Source organism: Canis lupus, chromosome 9 (genome assembly GCF_048164855.1).
Source record: "Canis lupus baileyi chromosome 9, mCanLup2.hap1, whole genome shotgun sequence".
In the NCBI taxonomy this organism is placed as follows: Eukaryota; Metazoa; Chordata; class Mammalia; order Carnivora; family Canidae; genus Canis; species Canis lupus.
The window spans coordinates 38,091,966-38,109,613 of NC_132846.1; the positions used below are offsets into that span (position 1 = coordinate 38,091,966).

General features: G+C 34.7%; 1 protein-coding gene across 1 annotated transcript in view; it reads left to right on the forward strand.

Moving 5' to 3' along the window:
* The window catches only part of HIF1A (hypoxia inducible factor 1 subunit alpha), a 42,770-nt gene that overhangs the window by 1,862 nt on the left and 23,260 nt on the right, over positions 1-17,648 (forward strand). The window lies entirely within an intron of this gene.

Below are 17,648 nucleotides of genomic sequence, written 5' to 3' on the forward strand. Positions count from 1 at the left end.
AATTCAAAATGTGAGTGAACAGGACTAGACTTAATTCCAAGAGTTGACAGGAATTAATTGCAATCAATTTTGCAGAAGTGGTTACAGTGCTTTTGATGAAATGATGAGGCTGCTAGATTATAAACGTAAAGCAGATTATCTCCGTGTAGTGTCAATTTTCAGTCCTTATTATATGCTGAATCATACTTAATATTGTGCATCAAGTTATGCGCCAATCGCTTCCTTTTTTCATGTGCAATATTCTGTTCATTTCTCCTTTGCACTTCATCAGCTGGGATATCACAAGCAGCATTAATAAAAGTGAATTAATTAGTTACTGTGCATCACCCCCAATTCTAAACTCATTCTTAGATTTTGTTCAGTCCCATCTGTTACTTTCAAAATACTCTCATTTGAAAATTTAGCAAATTTGGATCAGTTTGAGTCATATTTCTTAATATAGAGGTTCTTATAAGTTAAAATTAAGTTAAACACTTAGTAAACAGCCACTCAGCTTTTAGATGGTATTTGTTAAAGGTGTCTGGTTTTTATCATTTTCTAACTAATACTTTTAAACTTTTTGAAAGAATAGCTGAGACATTAAGGAGCAAGGTATTTTCTCCTTACAGTTTTTCCATTTTAAATGTGCTCTAGAGCCCAGGTTGGGGAGACATATTTGTCTTCCTTAAAGAAGGTCTAGGAAACTCAAAAACTGAAGCATTGTAAGATATCAGAACAGAGGATGGATATGGTTATAATGAGTTTAACAGGGAATTTCACGTTGATTCCTTAGCAGTAGGTAGGGGCTGGACTTAATAGCACATTAATACCGATTTTTAGATTTCAAAGGACTGTCAAGACGTTCATTGTTCTCTTACAGGTTTCAGGCCAGACTCCTTCAGTATCCAAAACCGGTTATTGGATCATTAAAGTAAAATTTCTAAGCAAGGACATCTCTTAACATCTTTAACTTTTGGTCATTAAAAGTCAAGAAACTTTAATTTGTTAGTAAGCCTTTTTTTTTTTTCTTGTTACAATTATACTTTGACTTTTCCCCCCTTTTTTTGAAGAAGAACAAGCCTGGTAGCTGAGGCATAGGATCTGGACCCAGACATCCCTTAGTAAAGAGCCCATTTCTTTCACTTGTTATCTTTGTAAGCTTGGGCAACTTACTGAATGCTTCTGAGCCTATTTCTTTCTTTTGAAATGATGATAATCATAGCAACTATCTCAGTGGTTATTGTGAAGATTAAATGAGGTAATGTTCACTGTCTGGGTTAGGGATCTTGAGAACAGCATCCTTGAAAATAGCCATTACCTGTTCAAGTTCTAGTTTAAACTTTCACAGCACTTACAAACTTTTTTTTTTGCAAGTGTTTCCAAATATTTCTTGTATTAGTTCTTCTTTCCCACCTTCATGCATCTTTTCTAAATCTCCTAAAAATAAAATACTAACATGGGATTCAGATTTAAAGGGGATTCTTTTCCAGTTAAAACAGTACATCCCTGAGTTATCCTGCCATCTAGCATCAAGTATTCTTCTGGAGCATATGTTCTTCTGTCTACTCTAGGTCCCCCGTCTTCACAATTTCTTCCCCACCCCAATTCCTGTTTCCTCCCCTAATAGACCACTTGAATTTACTCTGGATTTCAGAGACTAGAGTCATAAGCACATACACCACGCTTAAAGTTCATATCAGAAAGGTATGTGCAACACACTGCAGACTTAGGAGTGGCAGTAACTTAAAACGTTTTTTGTCTTGACATAACAGTTTAGACAATTTTATAGATATTTATCTTTGCTAAACATGGTGGGTTAATAAAATACTCCCAGTAAAGTATGTGAACCTACATGATAGAAAAAGTGTCCTTTGCTTTTGAATTTCTCCAGTTAAGACTGTTGGTTTCTCTCTCAAGGTTTCTCTCTCAGAGGCTTCACACTATGTTAGTCCAATTTTTGAGTCTTGATTTATATGAAATCTATGTGCATGCACTCTTTTACCTGTACTGTGATAATTCATTCCTGTGGGCCACTACAAAGCATTTTGTGCAGTGTGGGGATTGTCCAGTCTTTCCACCTGATGATTTCCATTGTCTGTGTGGGCTCAAAGTTAAGATTTTGTGGTTATATTCTATTGTTGTATGTTAAGAATGGTGTGTAGGAGGCTGAGGGAGATTAGTCTTTCTAGTCGTGTTTTCTGAACAACTCCTAACAGTTGATTATGTTTGGTGGTGAAAAAAAACCGTTACCATATGTGGATGTTAAAGATTTGGTTAGATTACTATTTGCTCTTAGATGTATCCTCTTAAAATATAATTTTTAAAATTTAGATACTTCCTAAAATACTATATTCTTACCTAAGATTAACAGAAATGTTTCTAAAGTAGGAGAAAATAATCTAAATTAAATGTGTTGTTGGATTCATTTCCTATTAAGAAATTGATTTTAATTCATAAGAACATTCTTTTTTTATCTTGTTTCTTTGTTTCTTTTCTTTAATGATGGAACTAATTATTCAGTTTGTGGATTTTAGCCAGCCTTCTGCTACTTGTGGTGTATGTGTTATGTATGGTTTTCTGCTTAACTACAGAGCTAGAAAATAATTGAAGCTAAGATAAATCAGTCATGTTGCTCGGTATTTTTGATAAAAGTTTGGCAAGTATTTTTGAAACAACTGGATCTTGGAATTTTAAGAATAATTTTATCTCTATTTCTTGGAGTATCAAGAATAAACTTTGTTGGGGCGCCTGGGTGGCTCAGTCATTTGAGCATCAGGCTATTGATTTCAGTTTAGGTCATGATATCAGGGCCCTCCCTGAGATTGAGCCCATCAGCTCTGGAGGCAAGTCCACTTGAGATTCTCTGTCCCTCCCCCTGCGCATGCACGTACTCTCTCACAGATAAATGAAATCTTTTAAAAAATTAAATATTCTGTATATGTATTGAGTTTTATATTAAAATTCATGTTTTTGCAATAAAAACTATCAAACCCATATCATTTGACAGAAATTACCCTTTCAGAAAAATGGAAAACATAAAATCTAAATTTATTAAAAGTAAATTTAATTTTCTTCTTGACTTGTTTTTCCATAGCTTTTGAAGTGATTTTTTTTTAATTGTGGTTTAAAAAAAACCCCATATAATGTAAAAATTCCCATCTTAAGCATTTATAGGTGTATAGTTCAAGAAAGTTAAGTGTATTCACATTGCTGTGTAACTAGAATTTTTTTACATTGTAAAACTGAAATCATAACCATTAAGTCTCCCTGTTTCCCCTTCCTTGTTCCTGTCAACCATCATTCTGTTTCTGTGAATTTGACTATTAAATACCTTATAAACTTGGAATCATACAGTTTTGTCTTTTGTGACTGATTTATTTCACTTAGCATAATGTCCTTAAGATTTATCCACGTTGTAGGCATGTGTGAAAATTTCTTTTTTTAATGCTGACTAATGTATACCATATTTTGCTCGTCCATTCATCTTTCAGTGGACACTTTGGTTGCTTCCACCTGTTGGCTATTGTGAATACTGCTGCTATGGATATGAGTGTACAAATATCCCTTTAAGATCTTATTTTCAATTCTTTTGGATATATCCCCAGAAGTATGTTGCTGGATCATATGGTAACTCTATTTTTGATTTTTTTTGAGGGACTGCCATACTGTTTTCCATAGCATCTATACCATTTTACATTTCCACCAATAGTGCACAGAGGTTCATATTACTCCATATCCTCCCCAACATTTGTTATTTTCTGTTTTTTTTTCTTTATGATAATAGCCATTTTCAAGGACATGTGGAAGAGGTTGTGCTTTTAAGAGTTTGCTTGTGTGTAATAACCAACTTAAAGCTAACAACCAAGAACAGTTGCCAGGGAAGCTTTATCAGAAGTGAAGTTAAGCTGCTCTAAAATGAGAATTAAGTTGTTCTAGGGACTTAGAAAGATTTGATCTGCCAGTACATTTTCAGAAAAATACTTGATTAAAATGGTATATAACTGTTTTGTTGTTGATAAAGTCCTACTTAATTGGTAACTTATTTTAAAAGATTTTTAAAAATAATTGAAATGACTTATTTGCATAAGAAAACTGTCTCTAAGATGTTACCTTTTACTTCTGGTGACCTCAGCTGTCATTTATGAGTGTTCCTTCATTTTAAAATTTCATTTGGTTATAGTATTAAAGATGATTTCAAAGTATGATTTTCAAAATTTCTTGCTTTGCAAATGGGACAAAAATCTAGTAATGGAACATAACTTACAGTGGTTCTTCACCTACTCGTGTTGAAAGTCACAATATATTTAGGCAAATTAAGTGTCTGCTACTTAATATTGCAATTTTCACTCATTAATGACCATTGCCTGTGCTGCTTCTCTTTTCCTAATAGTTTGTGAGAATATGTTTTCCACTTGAAAAATACTATGGTAAAAATAAACATAAGGTTGAAAGGCAGAAAGTTTTAAGTCTTTAAGAGTTGGGATGTATTGCTGTTATTATAGATCTTACAAATTAAGATGCTAACCACATTTCTCTAAAGTGGTCCGTTCCCCTTTGTCAGTTATAAAATAGAAATGTATTTCAGGGCAGCCCGGGTGGCTCAGCGGTTTAGCGCCGCCTTCAGCCCAGAGTGCGATCTTGGAGACCCGGGATCGAGTCCCACATCAGGCTCCCTGCCTGGAGCCTGCTTCTCCGTCTGCCTGTCTCTCTCTCTCTCTATGAATAAATAAATAAAATCTTTAAAAAAAAGAAAAAGAAGGAAACATATTTCAATGGGCAAGATCACAAATAGGCCAAATTTGAAACTTGTGATGTAAAAGAGAATGCTTACACACATTGAGTTCTTAGTAAGTATCTAAATGAGCAAATGAAACAAAGAATGATCGAAAGAACAAAGAGAAAGAAGCGGGGAAAGATTTTAAGATTTTTAGGTATTTTTTAGGTATTGTCCTATCTTCTATGCCCTGTTTTTATTTATTTTTTATTTTTTTGAGATTTTATTCATCAGAGACACACAGAGAGGCAGAGACATAAGCAGAGAGAGAAACAGGCTCTCTGCAGGGAGCCAGATGTGGGACTCAATCCCTGGACCCAGGATCAGGACCTGAGCCTAAGGCAGGTGCCCAACCACTGAGCCACCCAGGCATCCCTATATCCTGTTATTAATAGGAATTTTTCTTATGCTTGGAAGTGTCTTATGCTACTTTAGAACTTTCTTGAATCTTGAATTTTATTTTTTTTTGTCATTTCAAAAATATAGTATCTATTAGAACCAGGCTAGAAAAATATTTTGTTAATAATAAATACAGCTATGTCACATGTACTTGGCCTTGTAAGTAACTAGTACCTTATTTTAAGGTATATTAAAAGTTAGTGCCCAACAATTCTATATATTTAGAGCACTGAGAAAAAAAAGTTCTAAAAGAGGAATATGTGTATGGCTGCCGAAAATTAGCTAGGTGAGAGTATGGGAAGTATCTTTACCTGGTTTCATCTTTAGCAAACATTTAAGTCTGTTGTAAACTTCCAGAAAGTTTGGACCAGTTTCCAGAAAGTTTGGACCAGTTTATACTCTCCAGCAGTGTTGGAGAGTGCCACTTTATTGTACTTCATCATCCTTAAAGTTTGTTTTTAATACGAAATATTTGGAGTTTGTAGGTGTATTGGGATTCTTTTTATTGCAGCGATGAAACACAACTCAAGTTACTTAAGGGGGAAAGGCAGTTACTGGCTTCCACAATATAGTTTTGGTTGAAAGAACAGTTAAATCCAGAGTCTCAAGTGGTGTCCTCATGGTGTAATTCCTGACTTTCTCTTGAATATTACTTGGTTTATATGCCTTTGTTCTCTTTCATGTTAGCCTCATTCCGCCACTGACAGGCTATCTGTATGAAATGAAAGATGGCACCTAGCATTCCCATGCCTGCGTTCATACAGTTTGTATTAAAAAATGAAAAGAAACCCCCTCTCCTTTCTAGTATCCATATAACAGTCTCCTGGATGAATGCCAATTTGCCCTGCTTGGACTATTCATTTTTAACTGTGTCAGTGGGGTTCCCTGATTACATGAGTAAATGTCTTACTGTAAAGTATTTGTATTGATGTAGATTATTAATTATCTCCTTATCTAAGGTTCTTGATCATTGCTCATATTGTAATGAATGAGTTATAGGTTTTTGTTGAAAATTCTCTAAATTCATATTCTACAGTGGGCTTTTTAAATTTTTTTTATACCAATCATAACTGTTATGCAGCTATCCAAACTTTGCCTTTTGGAAAGCTTAGAGTCTCTTCTACTGTGGTTTAGGGTTTTCATTGCATTTTCTTAAGAAAGGAAGAGATAATAATGACTAATGGCTGAGAATTTAGGCTCTAGAGGTTGGCTGCTTGCTTTGCCACTTACTAGCTATGTGATCTCGTACAAGTCGCTTTATCTCTCTTGGTCTCACTTGCTCTGTAAGTTAGGATGATAGGAATATTTACCTTATTCTTAATTTTTTTTTTTTAAATTTATTCATGAGAGACACAGAGAGGGGGAGGGGGAGCACAGACACAGGCAGAGGAGCCTGACGTGGGTCCCGATCCCGGGTCTCCAGGACCACACCCTCGGCTGAAGATGGCGCTAAACCGCTGAGCCACCTGGGCTGCCCAATTTACTTTATTCTTAATACTGTTGTTAGGATAAAGAGAGATTAATCCTTGTGAAGCACTCAGAAGAGGTCTTGGCACAAATAAGGACTTAATAAACTAGAAACTATCATTAGATTCATGTTATAATAATTATTAAGTTTTTTTTAAAGATTTTATTTATTTATTCATGAGAATATACAGAGAGAAGAGAGAGAGGCAGAGACACAAGCAGAGGGAGAAGCAGGCTCCACTCAGGGAACCTGACGTGGGACTTGATCCTGGGTCTCCCGGATCATGTTCTGGGCTGAAGGCAGCACTAAACCACTGAGCCACCCAGGCTGCCCAATTATTAAGTTTTTTAAAGAGTTCTCTTGCAGTCTCATTATTGAGAACCACTGTAGCCTTCTTTGGGACAGTCTTAACAAAGGATGATGTTAACTTGGGCCACACCATCAGTGAACCTATATAATAGTGGTAAAATATTAGAGCTGCTTTTCCTCTACATTGTTTTTTTCCCATGAATGTCTGGCTTTTGCAGATTAAATGAAGATACTTAGTTTAGGGTTTTGTTTTTTTTTTTTTTTTAATAGACATGGTGTTTTAAAATATCATTTTCCATAGTGATAATGATAAAGGAGAAAAATTCTGAAGTCTGTTTATTTGGCTGTTAGAGGATGGCAAATTAAGAAAGCCTACTTATTCATGCTCTTTTGGTGTTAGGAATTCATTAAATGTCTTGTAACCTGTTTGTAGAGGAGAGTTAGAATTTGCTTGCCTTTGCTATAACATAGCTAAAATATTTAAATGGGTTGTATGTGAAACCAGTAATCAAAGCTTTTGCTGTGAATGGTGTAAGGAGTGTTTTTCTTGGGTTACATGAACATGATTTATTTCAGTGATTCAAAAACTTGTTTCAACCCAAGACCATTCCTATAGCACCTAACCACTATGGCCTATAACAGATTATTGTCTATCCATTTATTCAGCAGATGTTTGTGCATCTAATTGGTGAAGCATATCACTGAATTGTGATGGCTCAGGCCACATTTGAGTATTTCATTTTTGGTTTTAATTGATACATTAATTATGTATTCCATCTTCTATTTTTCAGTATAATTTCAAGTTTGAGATTCTTGAAAAATACAGACTTTAAGATTTAAGTTTTGTTATTAATATCTGTCATCACAGTAGCATCCTCTATATTGTGTTTGCTAATTTAGCCAGTCTGCTTTGAGAATTTTCTTAGACACACAAAAGTACTCTCACAAAATAGTCTATTCATTTTTGGCAACTTTAAATGTTAGAAAGTTCTTTGTTCCTGTATTTCTTAACACTCACTAATGTTTAGATATCTTTTAGAGCACAGTTATCCCTGTGAACCTCTGAGATATGCCCACTAACATTCTGACTGTGCACATTAAAAAATGTAACTTCCTTTATTGATCATTTGGTACCAATTTGATCATAAATAAATGCAACCTCAAACACAGAAGGCTTGTAGCAAGACCTATATAGAGATCATTTAGATGATCCGGAATATGCTTTTTTTTCTTTTTCTTATATTGCCACAAGAATGAGGTTTAAAAATTAATTTTTAAAGTTCACCTTCAACACTGCTTTAACTCTACTGAGCAAAACCTTTGCCATCTTTTAACTCCCATGTATTACTCTCTGCAGTTGAATAAATCATCTAATTTGCCTTCCATATGACATCCTTTTCAAATATGTGAAGGTAGTTATTTCAACATCCACAAATTTCTGTAATCTTTTGATTTAAAAATTATTGAGCACCTGATTTGTGAAAAGGCATGGGCTATATTAAATATGGGGGCTTCAGTCTCAGATGGAATCTGAGACCTATCAATCCTGTTACTTCCTTTTTATAGATAGGGAAACAGGATCAGAGGGTTAGTTGGGAAAATTTATTGGATTAACATTGAATAGGCTGGATTAGTGTAGGTGAAGGATCAAGACATTTGCTTAGGAGAGCTTCTCCTTTGTCATTGTTTCCAGAATCTTCATTATGGTCAGAGTTTAGATTTAGAGCTAAATGGGAAAACTCAGCATGTGATTTCTGTGTATATACCTTTATTCTCATACATGTCAATTTTTTTCTATTCTATAAATACTTATATATCTTCTGTTATATATATAAGCGAATAATTAAGGACACGTTCTTCGGAATACACACATCCACACGTGTAGTGTCGCTGACCTTCTTTAAGTTCCTGTTTCAGTTCTACTATCAAAAAGCATATAAGGAAAAGCATTTACAGGCTGAGAGGGCAAAGGGAGAAGACTAAGACAGGTGATATGGGGAAAGCCATTAACACAGCTGTTATTTGTAGACAGTGATTCTCAACCCCTTTTATGTTTGTGGCATTCATAAAGAGATTTAAGGTTGATTTTTTTAAAATCATTGCAAAGATTTGAAAAAAAATACAGTTACTACATTATTCATTTGGTCATCTTTGAAGCCCAATTATCCTCTTCTATTTTACTAAGCACAAACTTTATTACTTGCTAATCATTGAGTTGTACCTCTTCTTATTCCCAGCATTCGTTCTATATAGTATCACCCATCCCATTCAGTGAAGTATTCTGACAAACATACTTGTCATAGTATGTGTATGTAGTTGCTAAAATAAATTTTTCTTTTTCAGAATTTGCTGGCTAACATGTTAAATCTCTGCTGTAAGATCTGCTAATGGTTCTCAAACTTCTGTGGCTTAAGAATCACCTGGGTATTTAGTTAATATAACGATTTCCATGTATCCACCCTCAAGAGATTCTGACTTGGTAATTTTGGAATGAGACTCAGGAATTTGTAAACTTTACTAGTAATCATAGGTGAAACACAAACCTTGAATTGCTACGAATGCTAATCAGAATCATCTGGGAAATTGTTTTTTAAAGAGACATGTCAAATCTACAGTTTGAATTTCCAGGGTTGGGATTTAGGCACAAATATCTGGGAAAAAAGTTTCATTGGTGATTGTGATGTATACCGTAGGTCAACCAGTGACTAATCCAGTCAAACTACTTAGTGTATTTTGTAGTTTTTGAGTTCCTAAGTATGTGGCAATGTTAATGTCTAAGAGGTTGGATAAGTTTCCCATATATATAAGGCACTTGGGCAGATTTTTTAAAAGAAAGTTTTTTAACTCTTTTTGGGTGTTGAACAATCCTTTACTTTTCTGGGTTTTCTTTTTCTTTTTTTTTTTTTTTTTCTGGGTTTTTTTGAAAGACACATGAAGTATTTTTTTTACAGTAGAGGGGCTCAGAGTGTTCTCCAGCCCAGGATCATTGGTACTTACCTAACTTGGTAAACATAGAGATTCTCAGGCCCCATCCAGTCCTTCTGAGTCAGAAACTCTGGGTAAGACCCAGTAATCTGTTTTTGCAGAGAACCTCCCTCCACCTTAGGCTAATAGCCTCACATACGCATTTTTGGTTTTATTTATCTAGTACTTTATATGCATTAGAGGATCAAAGATTTTTTTGAGAGGATCAATACCAATTCTGAACCAGGAGAGAGTTGATTTAAATCACTAGGAGTAATCTAAAAACAAAAGCATATTCTTTTTACAGATAAAACTTTAATACACAATATTGTCAACAAATGTAAATCTGTTAGCTAATAAGTTTACTTAGAGTATAAATAGAACATTTTCACATTAATACTACCTCAGATGTGATACAGATTTTATTTTCAGAATGTACCCTGAATTTAAAACAGTGATTCTTTTCTTCCCTGTTTATTTTACCGCAGCCTTAGAAAATTGAGTATTGAAGCATTTCAGGAGGTTATTGGGAGGAGAATAATACATCTTTTCTCCGATTGTGGATATTTACAGGATATTGCCAAGCTAGTAAGACAGTAAACACCTAAACCAAGAAATTGAAGTTGCTTTCAAAAATAAAAAAGTGTATAATAGTGTCAGTTCACTGAATTTTTCTTACAGTATAAAATACTCTGTGGTCCTGCTATCTTGAAACTGCTGTTAATATTTGTAAACTTTGCTAACTGTATACTTTTGTATATTTCTGATTTTATATATGCGTTTATAAGTTATATGTCCATATGTATGTATATGTGTACATACACACATTTATTTACATATGTACACGTGTATTACAGAAATGAATTCATACGGAAATTTAGTTGTATAACCTCTTTTCACATAATACTATATTGTAACATCTTCTGTAAGCATAGATTAATTTTCTTAGACTTTGCCTTGTCTCTTAGGTTTGTTATTTGATTTTATGGAAAGATTATTCCTAGGGCATATGTTGTCAGGGATTGATTCTAGTAATTACTATTGAATAAAGACAAGAAACATAAAGATATATTTGTCCTAGAATGTAAGCTCCATGGGAATAATAACATGGTCTGTTTTGTTTATTACCCTATGCTAAGAACAGTGTCTGGCTCATTGGAGATCACCAAGAAATGCTTGTTGAATAAATAAATGACATCCTCTAATATGAATATCCTAAAGGTTCACTTTTTTATTGATTAGAACTCAGAAGACATTTTCCTGAATAAAATAATTATAAAGAATAACTAGCTATCCTCTCCTCAAAATGTAGTTTACATTTAATTTGAAATGTCAAATTTTTGCTGTTTTTTCCATCAAGTTGGGATATAATTTTTATTAAACATTATCTGTTTGATCTATTCTGGTTTTGCAGCAATTACCAGGTAGAAAATAAATCCTATTAATCATAAGAATACTCTAAATAATAAATATACTTGTGTAAGGGTAACCTCCCCTTGAAATAAGTCAATAGGATTAGATCAACCTAATAAAAGCTTTCATGTCTTAGGATGAAAATTACAACACTTTTTTGAAAAAGACTGTAGAAAACAGAGTCAAGTCTTCTCTTTCCAGCTGGGCTAGGAAGACATAATTGTAAAGGTGTTGACTTAATTGGTTAACAGCATTACCTACAACTCATGCATTTTCCTGACCACATTAGCTTAGGACAAAATAGTAGAAGACATTAGAGTATAGATCAGTGTGATAAGGGAAAATAATTTTAAACCTTTCACTTCTTTTCAATACATTGGTGTTCTAGTTTCTTTGCTTTTTTCCCTATGCCTCCAGATCTCTCTTCTGGCAAAATGACCTGCTCTCCATGGTTATTGTATTGATGCTATTCACTGTTGTACTACTTGGTGGTTTTTTTTTGTTTTTGTTTTTGTTTTTTAATCAATAGCTTTTTTCTAACTTAGGTCTAGTATGCTTACTAGATGCTTATGAAATACTTACTTGCATTTGAAAATGCATATCCGAAAAAAACAAAAACAAAAACAAAAAAAATGCATATCCGGATAATCACAGTAAATCCAAATAGTATGCCTTGTTCATAGTACATATTATTATGCTGTTCAGTTATGATCGCAATATGTAGTATCACAGGAGCATTGAAGCACAAATTCAGGGATCCTAAAAATATCGAAGGGGGCAGTCAACCTTCAATGGGCTTAAGTCAAAGTCAAATAGAAGATTAGGGCCAAATACTAAAGCCAAGTAGAACTTACGCACATTTCTATTAAGAATACAAAGATGAGGGACACCTGGGTGGCTCAACGGTTGAGCATCTGCCTTCAGCTCAGGTCGTGATCCCGTGGTCCTGGGATTGAGTCCCACATTGGGCTCCCTGCATGTAGCCTGCTTGTCCCTCGGTCTCTGCCTTTCTCTGTGTCATGAATGAATGAATGAATGAAATCTTTAAAAAACAAAAAGAATATAAAGATGAAGGGTGCCTGGATCGCTCAGTTGATTAAGCGTCTGCCTTGGGCTCAGGTCGTAATCTCCCTCTGCCTTTCTCCTCCACTCATGGTGGCTTGCTCTCTTTCTCTCAAATGAATAAATAAAATCTTTTTTTTTTTAATTAAAAAAATATGAAGATGAATGAGGAGGTTTCCTGCCTCCAAGAAGCTGTAAGGATTATAGAGAAAGAGAAATATGGTCGACCCTTGAACAATGCAGGTAGTTAGGGATGCTGACTCCCTGCACAGCTGAAAATCCACATATAACTTTTGACTCCCACAAAATGTAACTATAAAGTGTCCTCCTCAAAAAACTTGATAGCCTGCTGTTGACTGGAAGCCTTACCAATTACTATTAACACATATATTATGTATGTTTTACTGTATTCTTAAAACTTAGAGAAAAGAAAATTTAAGAAAATCTAAATAACATTTACAGTACTGTATTGTATTTATTAAAAAATTCTATGTAAAAGTGGACCTACACATTTCAAATCTGTTGTTCCAAGGTCGTCTGTATGTAGCAGAATAATAAGAATGGTGAAATCTAGGGGAGAGTAGCAGTTGTGGAAGACAGAAGAGAAACAAAGTAATGCTGGAGTTGAATCTTGAAAGTTTTTTTTTTTTTTTAATTTTTTATTTATTTATGATAGGCACACAGTGAGAGAGAGAGAGAGAGGCAGAGACACAGGCAGAGGGAGAAGCAGGCTCCATGCACCGGAAGCCCGACGTGGGATTCGATTCCGGGTCTCCAGGATCGCGCCCTGGGCCAAAGGCAGGCGCCAAACCGCTGCGCCACCCAGGGATCCCTTGAAAGTTTTTTATGTACATTTAGCAAGCCACTTTTTGAGAAGAATACCTGGGGCAGAGAGAGACTGAGCCAGAAAGAATGAAATATTATGCTTGTGAGTAACCGCAACGTGGCCAAAGAATGTAGAAAATAATGAAGATGAAGAGATGGAGAGGGAACTAGCTCTAAGAGAGGGTTTCCTTAGAAAATAGATTTAGTCCTGTGTACATTTGATGGGATTTTAAGCAGGGCATAATATCCAATTTCTTATTTTGGAATAATGATTGTGGTAGTAATTTGAGGGCAAAATTAAAGCAGAGTAATAGTGAAGTAGTTGAATCAGTGGTTCCCAAATCTCACTGTATATATCGTGTGCATCTTGGGAGTTTTTAAAAACCCAGAATTTTGGGCTGGGCTGAATCTACTGAATCAGAATTTACAAAGACAGCCCAGAAGTTTGAAATGTTGAATGTCCTTAAGTAATTATGATGCGCTTAGAACAGCATTTCAAAACAGGGCATTAGGAAACTATTTCTACAATAGACTAGGTGGGAGGCTGTCTAAGTTCCATGAGGACTGTTCTGTGTATCACTATGTTCTTGTAACTGGCAGTTTTTAAAATTAAATATTTATTTAATGGATATTTCTTGAATTAAGGAAGTTGGTTATTCTGAGGTTTAGGAAGGCGACTTCCCATCTTATGTTTTCGTTCTCTATATAGAGTTATAATTAAGTGAGCTAATATGTGAAAGTATTTAACACAGAGCCTGACACATACTAAGTGCTCAATAAATGTTAGAAGGGGAAAGTTCTCTTCATCTTTTCTCTTATGCTTTGTGTGATTGGGTATCTTGGCAATTGGCTTATGCCTAGCCAGGTCTGAAGTGAGTATGCAGATTGGTTTTACTTTGGGGATTCAGATGTTGAGCAAATAAAACACCAACAATAGTGAGCTAGGGGATGTTTGAATAGCTCCTCTGTAGAAATTAAAGACTGGTGGGAATATATGAGGTAGATTGAATTACTATCCAATGATTCTCTTTCCTTAATGGTTGGCAGTATCCATTAAAAGTTGTATTGCTTTGTAAAGCTGTTGGACAGTGGAGTCCAGAGCATCACCGCTGTAGGTGCTTTTGAATTAGACTCCAGGAGAGAGCCTGGCCATGAATTCCTCTGAATGGCTTAGAGTCAAGTCTGTAGCCAAAGTCTGTACCCCTCCTTTATGTCTTTAGAGATATGAAATAGACAAATTATGAACTTTATAATGCCTGGATATATGTATACTTAGTAATTACAATGAGTTTCTGAGAGGCAGCAGAGTCTACTGTTAACAGCATGGTTTCTAGAGTTAAATTGCTTGAGTTTGAATACAGGCTCTACCATTTATTTAACTCTGTAAACTTGGGTAAGTTATTTAACCAGATTCCTTATCTGTAACACAGTGATGATAATAAAAAGTAAGTTAATTAATGAGAAATGTTTAAAATACCACTGTGTGTATAGCAAGCACCTTGGAGTTTGGATTTAAAGCTGCAGGCCAAAATGCCAACTGAAGAACATGGAAATTTCCTTTGGCCTGAAATTTTAAGGAGTGCAGGGCAGTTAAAAGTGTGAGATGTACAATTTTCATCTATCAGCTTGTCAAAAATTGAAAAGATAAAGAAGATCTGTGATATATACTACTGCAGAGTGCATGGGCAAATAGACACATTCATCAATTAGCAGAGATAAAAATGGGTACAGACCTTTTTGGAAAGGTAAATTTAAATGCCACATCCTTTAGATCATGGAATTTAACTTCAGAATGCCTGTCCTGTAGAAATACCGGCATAAGAAATGGAAAACAGCTTGTAACTTTAAGGCCAGAAAGAGTTTTTAAAGCAGTAAATAATAGAGTTGAGAAATTTCTTTAAAATGTATACATTAACTTTATTAGAAATAGGATGGATCAATTGTTAATACTTTGAATGATTGACTCTAACTTCAGTTCTTTGGGGGGGGGGTAAGTATTTATTTATTTATTTATTTATTTATTTATTTATTTATTTATTTGAGAGAGTGTGTGTGTGTGCTAGCAGGGGAGTTGCAGAGGGAGAGGGACAAGTGGACTCTGCACTGAGCACGGTACTCAATCCCACGACCCCAAGATCATGACCTGAGCTGAAATCAAGTGTTAGACATCTAACTGACTGAGCCACCCAGATGCTCCTAACTTCAGTTCTTAAAGTCACATGTATTTACAATCAGGAATGCTAACAGGCTTTTCTTGTGTAATTAGAAAACGCAGATGAATTAAAATATCTGCAATTTTGTGTTCTTGTTAATCGGAAGAATACTAAACATTCTCTGTAAAATGGCTACTGCTATTCAACTTTGTATACAAGGAAGCTTTGTGACAGTGGCTATAAATTTTTTTCCTAAATATATTTCCTATACAAAATGATTTCAAGATATAATTGTTAGCTTCTTGTCTAGTACTGTATGTTAAATAATAATAAAATAAGTGTGACACTAGAGTATCACAAAGCTATTTTGCTACTTATTAGTCCTAGAACATAGAAATGGGTAAGCAAACTGTTCAAAAGACAGAATTTTTACTGTACTCTTACCTGATTTCTACTATGATTAGCAGATGTGAAATAACACTTTCTGCGTATATGTCAGTGCAGAACTTTACTTGATCTGTACTTAATAAAAACAAAGATGGAATTGATACTTTAGAGAAATACAATGACCTTATTTACATGTGTAAAATCTGCCTGCTTTCTTCTGGTCTACAAAACTTTTGTGCAATCTAAGTAGTAAGTAAATAGTACAGGCTTCATCTCTGTGGGACTTAGATGCCGTGGTCTACCAGAAATTTCTTGTTCAATACTGTAATTCTGTGGGGAATGACCTATTAAAAAGAGCTTTCCTCTGAGTAGACAAGAAGCTGGGCAGTTCAGATGCTGAAATTCATTTGCACTTTGGAAGTTATAGCTTTAAGCTAAGCAATTTTTTTTGTATTTTTTTTTTTTATTGGAGTTCAGTTTGCCAACATATAGCATAACACTCAGTGCTAAGCAATGTTTTAAAAGCTCCCATAGTAAAAAAAAAAAAAAAAAAAAAAAAGCTCCCATAGTTACATGCAAAGAACATCAGATACATTTCTATATTAAATCTTTATTATAGGTCTCATGATTGCTTTATGTCTAGATAGATTATGTATTAGAGGATATTCTGATTTTCATCATCTTTTTCATCTAACTCAGGTTTGTCAACTCTTGAAATATCATATTCAGTGTGTATAATACAGTTGTTATTCACTTGTTATAAGCATAGTAGGAGCATGTGCTGTGAACCCTGCCTGTTTTTTTGTTTATTTGTTTGAGACTATTGCTTCTATGATTAAACTTTGCAGTTTTGCAGATAATTTGGAGGGAGGAGAGATTTGAGGTAGATACGCTTATTCTTAGGATACAAGGATTAAGTGAAATAATTCTGGCAAAGTCCTTGCAATACTGCTTGCTAAGTGCTCAATAAATGGTAGTGACTATTTTCAACATTTAATAAATAATTGACTTAACAGAATTAGGTTGAGGGTCATAGGAAAGCAGCTGAGTATTTGAGCTAGAAATAACATTCTTCCTTAAGATAAAACACTGGAAGAGCAAACAAAGACATGGGAGTAAAAAAACAACTGTGTTCAAATTCCATCTGCTATATAATGGCTGTTTTTAACCTACTGTATAACCTCATGTGTAAAAAGGAATAATATTTAAGCTATTTACAGTTTAGGAGAGAACTAGGCATCTGGTATTTGGTAGCTTGACACATAGTAGGTTTTAATAAGCAATAGCTATTAAAGAAGAAACTAAGGACAGAACCAGGTTTAAGCCTTGCTTACCTCCAGCTGGGTCAGGAGGCATAGATGTTGCCACACAATTAAGCAGAGGAATATGTCTCTGCTTGCTGTGACTTAGGAAAATCTTTCTGACTTTATTCTTGGAAGAGTTCCCTAAAGATATGTCATTGTTTTGACACCTTTATTAATCTTTGTTAACCTATTTCTTTGAATTCTTACGTTGTGCCACATCTTTTTTATTTCCCCCTATACTCCTGCCTTTATTTGGTACCTGTTGTGCCAGTAATAGAATAGGGGCTGATAAGGGAAGAAGCAACCTGAAAATGGTAACTTATTATAGCAGTCAATATTGCTCATGTAGTAGGGTAGAGGATGGGAAAATACTGGAGTCAAAAGAAACAAGTCAAAAATCAGTCTGTACCTGCAGTCTGTAGTCGGCTTAACTCTTGTTTTCAAGTTAATATGTACAACTTTAGTTTCACTAGACTTTGTGGTGATTTCTCTACGTTGAGACTACTTCTGAATGGCTGTGAGAGTGCAGCCTTACATACATAGGCTACTTTTTAGATTTTGGCTAAAACAAAAACATCCTAATTGCATATTCCAGGGAGGAAATACCCTGT